Below are 5,774 nucleotides of genomic sequence, written 5' to 3' on the forward strand. Positions count from 1 at the left end.
GAATTCTACTCAGCTATTAAAAACAAAGACATCATGAATTTTGCAGGCAAATGGATGGAAATTGAGAATATCATCCTGAGTAAAGCAACTCAGTTCTAAAAGGATATGTATGGTATGGACTCAGAGACAGAGTATGGCCAACCAAAAACCACACCAACTTGAGACCCATGGGCGAACACCAATTCTTAACACTATTACGATACTCTGTCATCTTGCAGACAGGAACACTTTGTCCTCTGAAGGGTTCTACCCAGTAGCTGACTCAATAGATACAGACACCCACAGCCAAACAGTAGATGGAGCTTGGAAATTCTTGTTGAAGAATAGGAGGAAGAATTGAGGGACCCAAAGGGAAAAGGGATTCCACAGAAAGACCACCCAAACAGGATCCTTTGGGATCTCAGAGTCTGAACCACCAACAAAAAAAACATATACAGGCTGGATCTAGGCTGTCCTGAACATAGGTAGCAGATGTAAAGTTTGGTCTTTATGTGGGTCCAGAACTAGGATGGGGTCTATTCCAAAAGCTTCTGCCTGCACATGGGATATGTTCTTTTAACTGAGTTGCCTTGTCTGGCCTCAGTGGGAGAGGAAGCACCTGGTCTCACAGAGACTAGAGGTGCCAGGGTGGGAGGGGGGATGCTCAGGGGGACCCCCACCTGCTTAGAGGAAAAGGGAAGGGGGATAGAGGAAGCATTGTGGGGGTGGGTGACCAGGATGTAAAGTATATAAGTAAAAAATAAATTAATTGAATTAAATTTAAAACTAAAAATAAACTCAATTTTAAAGTGAATTAGAGAAAGCAAATGTGTCTTATGATTCAATATATAATATACACTATTTGCTAGAGTGCAAACCTTGGTCACCATGGAAACACTTTCTCCTCCTCTTTCTCTTCATCTTCATCTTTCTTCTTCCTCTCTTCCTTTCTTTCCTCCTCTTGTTTCTCCTCCTGTTCCTCCTCCTGTGCCACACAGGTAAGGACTAGGTGTCCCTTGTTCTTCCTGTGAACTTCATTACTCTAACCAATTAAAAAAATGTAGCCAGGCATGGTGTAGTACACCTTTAACCCTACCCTATGAGAAGTTGAGACATCTCTGAGTTTTAGGCCATTCTTGCCTATATAGCAAGTCCCAGGCCAGCCAGAGTTACAAGGTGAAACCCTCTCTCACAAAAGGCTGTAGGGGAATAGGGAGAGGTGGCTCACTGACAAAGAGCAGCAGGGTTTGATTCCTAGCACCCATGTGGCAGCTCATAATTATAAGTCCAGTTCAAGGGAGTCCCATGCCCTCTTCTGATCTCTTTAGACACCAGGGCTGCACTGATTCACCAACATACCTGAAAGCAAAACACAAACATTAAATTAAATCTTTTTAAAAACTTTTCTTTCTAAAGTCGCTGCAACAGTACAGGTTTCGTACACTTGTCATTCTTAATTTTATTACAGCTTTAGGTGGCCTCCTGCACTCTACGTATTTACTGGTGACACAGCATTGCTGCCAAACTCGTCTTCTGTCTGCCCTGGTTTCATCAGGAACATTCTTCAGCCCTACTGTTTGCACACTATGTATGGAAGTTAATTTTAACTGTTAACTTCACCAGGTTAGGAAATACTCAGATGTCTGGAAAATGTATTTCCTGTGTGTGTGTGTGTGTGTGTGTGTGTGTGTGTGTGTGTGTGTTTGTTTCTGTGGGGGGGGGAGGGCAGGAGGAGGAAGGAAGGAAGGGAGAAAGGCGGAGGGGGAGGAGAATGAAAGATGTGATGTACGTTTGATGTTTTTACATGTGTGTGTGTGTGTGTGTGTGTGTGTGTCTGTGTGTCTGTGTGTGTAATTTATTTCTTGTGGGTGGGTGAGAGAGACAGAGAGACAGACAGGCAGAGACAGATAGAGAAATAGAGACTGGGAGAGACAGAAAGGCATTTGTGGTATGTGCATGCACTGGTGTCTAGACAAGACAAGCCTTTAAACCATATACCTCAGCAAGCACTAATGTGCTTGAGGGTTTGGAGCATAATGCTGTGAAAGGTGACTTTGCTCTCTCTTCTGGAGCTGGAGCACTGGCCTTTGCTCTCAGAGACTGGAATTCTCCACATTTTCAGGCCTTCAGCCACTAAAAGTTACAGTACTGGCTCCTCTTGTTCTCCACAATCAATTGAATCAATTTTCATAGAAAACCCTCCACACTTTCTGGACCTGACCGAGCAGGAGGTGCCATCATGGGTGTTGACATTCGCCACAAGGACCGAAAGGCTCAGTGCCAGGATCCCAAGAGCCAGGACATATACCTGCGGCTGCTAGCCAAGATGTACAGGTTTTTGGCCAGACGGGCCAACTCCACCTTCAATCAGGTGTGCTGAAAGGTTATTCGTGAGCCGCACTAACCGGTCACCCTGTCCAAATGATCTGGAAGACGAAACTTCCTGGCTGGTAGAACAAAACTACTGTGGTTGTGGGGATGGTCACAGATGATGTGTGTATTCTAAAAGTGCCCTAGTGTGTGCACAGAGGGTAAACAGCCAGGTCCCAGCCTCAAATTCGCACCCTCAAGGCTGGGGATAGGAGTCTAACCTATGACCAGCTGGTTCTGGAGTCTCCGAAGAGCCGAGGCACTGTGCTCCTGTCTGGTCCTCAGAAGGGGCTGAGAGGTGTATGCACACTGTGGCAAGGCCCCAGGAACTCCCCACAGCCACACCACCAAACCCTATGTCTGTTCCAAGGGCCAGAAGTTCGAGTGTGCCAGAGGCCAAAGTGCCAGCCTAGGCTAAAAAAACTAACCCTGGATCTTATTGTTAAAAAAAGGGGGGGGGGGGCTTTGAATGTTGGAAAGGAAAAAAGAAAAGAAAAAGAAAACCCTCCACAGAGTCCTCTACATGTATCATATAGACAGTTTTCCTAGGGACCACTGGTCAATGCACAATGGAGCAACAACTTTCCTATCTGGACTCACAGAATGGTTCTGATTTTGTATTTCCCTCAACAAAATCCTTTTATTCAGTCAGGCGGTTTTACTCACCACCACCACCCTTAAAATGTTTGACTAAAATTTCTCTTGTGAGAGGTAGCTCCCCCATTTCACCTCTTCTCCAATACTCCAGGTAAGACCTGAACTCTTGATAAAGTAGCCATATAAATCTTCTGTTTTAAGGCACCCAGAATTCTGTGACACACAGGATATTAGTTTCTAAGGGCCTCCAGGGGTAAAAGACCTTAGGTAGGTGCCTTATACAAAAATGAATCTAGATAAACAGCTCTACAGATAAAGATCCGGAATGAGCTGTGAGCAGGTCTGTATTCTTTATGAACAGTCTAGGGGAGAGTAGGCATCATGGCTTCTACAGGCTTCTGGAGACAGCCAGCAGGCCTTATTGCTCCATGGTTTAGAGACACCACGTTCTTACATTTTTGCCTCTGTCTTCCCACAATCTTTGTTTGCTCCTGTCCTCTTCTATTTTTAGGGCACCTTTCATTGGACTGGGGTCCACTCTAATTCCAAGCGTTCCCCTCATCTTGAGCTTTTAGCTCAGTTATAGCCACAATGATCCTGTATCTACAAAGGTCACCTGCACAGGTATGAGGTGAGTACACTTGGGGTGGGGTATGACTCAGTCCATGAGATCCTCTTTGGAGATAGTACCTCTCTACAGAAATTGGGGCTTTCTCATTCATTGACTCTATCCAGTCCTGCTCAGTGTCTGCACCCACCTGTCAAGCTTCTGTTAACCAGAACAGTGTATTAATTTTTCCCAGTTTTGAACTTCAGGTAACACTCCCTGTGCCATTGTTTATGTTCATGTTTGTAGCTCCCTGACTAGATTTTAATCTCCTGTAAGATGATACCAAACTCCAAAGCTTTCCTTGGCACCTCTGGCCATAGGCTGCATTGAGGTAAAGATATTTAAGAAGCCCACCTCTACAGGTTCCAGTTTCCTTAGTCTGGGGTGTAGGGGTTCTTTCTCATGCATGAATATTCCTTAAGAAGCTTCCTTAGTTCATTCTAATGAACAGTCAAGGTGGAGGGTCCAATCTATTTTGAAGCAGAGTCTCTTAACTAGGAGAGATTTTAAACACTGGCTGTTGTGGGATGGTATGGAAACTAGATATTAAATTATCCGACAGCTTTCAAAGGGTCACATACATAAACAGATATGTGGCACTATGTATCTTTGACACTAAAATTTCCTGGGAGACAGTTAGGGAATAAATATCTAAAATGACTGCTTAGAGGGCAATAATAAAAAATAGGGCTCCCTAAAACATATTAAATTACCTGTGGAGATTGATAAAATGCAGATGGCCAAGATCCCAGAGACTCTGAATAAGAAGTTTGGACCGTGTCCCTGAATTCTGTATATTTCATAACAACTAACATCTGTCGCACGCTTACTGCATGCCAAGTTCTGTCCTAAGCACATCCATGTATCATCTTCACATTGCTGATGAGGAAACTGAGGCACAGAGACCAACTCCCCAAAGTCAACCAGCTAATGAGCGGTAGATAAAAGATCCGAACCCAAGCATTCATGTTTATTTAATCACATGGCCTCAAATATCAGAAATGAGAGCTATTGTCCTGGTAGGAAACATAACTCGTTGTCTTGACCCCTCCCACAAGGATTAGAATGCTTAAAATACGTAGAGGGCAAAGTACCTTTGTTAGGTTAATGTTCAGGAAATAAGTAGAGAACCAAAGGATTGTGAGACACACATTAGCAGGACATCCTGTATGCAGGTTGCCAGTCAGGGCCACAAAGGGGTGTCCATAACCTGCCAGGGTTGGTGAGGAAGCCGGCTAGGTGAGGAAGGTCAAGGAAACTTTTGTCTTTGGTCTAAAAGTGTAAGTAGTACTTGGGAAGCCACCATTATGTTACTGGTAATGATTAACGTAGAGGTAAGCCCACCAAATCTCAAAGGGCCTTTTGCTCATTGTTTGAAGCACTTGATAATTCAGAACTCCTTTTAAGCACGGGTCCCTCACCTTCCTTAAATCTTATGGACTTTCCTGGGAACCCTATGTGAACTCATATAACATAACATAATATAGAGAATTGTTTTGAGGAAGGTGAAGCCTATAGACAACTTAAAATAATATTTCTCAGGGCCAGGGCTGGGGCAGTACCTCAGTAAAGTGCTTGCTTAGCGAGCACGATGTCCTGGGGTTGACCTGTAGCACTACGTAAGGTGGGCATGCAAGGTAAGGAACACCTACACATCTGTGACTCCAGCACGTGGGAAAGAGTAGAGGAGAATCCAACCTGGTGTACACGAGGCCCTGCCTTAAAAGAACAACAGCAATAGTAATGATATGTGTCATTGTACAGGATATAAACTATAGGATCAAAAAGGTAACAACTATATTTATATCCAGTCCTCAAAATATTTTAAAATGTGTGACAAAATACTACCTGTGTTTCTTGTTAACATTTTTTAAAATGCCATATGTACAAGTAACATTATACGGACTGAGCAGGTTCTATATTTGTATTTAGGAATATAGGTATACACCTATGCATATATGTATGCAACAACAATTAATGAATAAAAGAACAATGAGGGGCCCATGGGAGGGTTTACAGGGAGAAATGGGAAGGAGGAAATAATGCAATTCTCAAGAATAAAACAGAATTTTAAAAATCTAATGACAGATCTAAAAACAATTGCATTCGATGTTGCAGCGAAAACAAATGGCCCTTCAAGCCACTGATAACAACCGAAGAATGATGATAGAAATGTTGGCACAATAGAAGGAAGATGCCGTCTTCAGTTATTCACTTG

The 5,774-nt window shown here is 43.4% G+C and overlaps 1 pseudogene across 1 annotated transcript; it reads left to right on the forward strand.

Moving 5' to 3' along the window:
• The first annotated feature begins 2,218 nt into the window (after nucleotides 1-2,218).
• LOC308422828 (large ribosomal subunit protein eL18-like) lies at nucleotides 2,219-2,767 on the forward strand (annotated as a pseudogene). Its single transcript has one exon. The product of its transcript is annotated as a large ribosomal subunit protein eL18-like (transcript).
• Nucleotides 2,768-5,774: the final 3,007 nt, after the last annotated feature.

This window comes from Micromys minutus (genome assembly GCF_963924665.1).
Source record: "Micromys minutus genome assembly, chromosome: 7".
Taxonomy (NCBI): domain Eukaryota; kingdom Metazoa; phylum Chordata; class Mammalia; order Rodentia; family Muridae; genus Micromys; species Micromys minutus.